Source organism: Penaeus monodon, chromosome 23 (assembly GCF_015228065.2).
Source record: "Penaeus monodon isolate SGIC_2016 chromosome 23, NSTDA_Pmon_1, whole genome shotgun sequence".
Lineage (NCBI taxonomy): Eukaryota > Metazoa > Arthropoda > Malacostraca > Decapoda > Penaeidae > Penaeus > Penaeus monodon.
Genome location: NC_051408.1, coordinates 8,189,480 through 8,189,723, shown reverse-complemented (window position 1 = coordinate 8,189,723; position 244 = coordinate 8,189,480).

Genomic DNA, 244 nt, shown 5'->3' with positions numbered 1-244 from the left:
GTTAACCAAACAAATGCATACACTTAACTGAAACAACTAATAATATTAAAAAAGAAAACGAGGTTGTGAAGATGACTTGCAACTTCTTAGCCGTCTGTACCAAAACCTGTTCACGAGTTGCTTTCCCAAAGTGCGTCAGAGGAAAGTGTTTTGACCTTTCCACAACGGAAAAATTCCATAAGTTCATTCACTGATTCGATAAGATAGCTTAAAGATACAAGAGTAATTTATATATTGTTTTCGA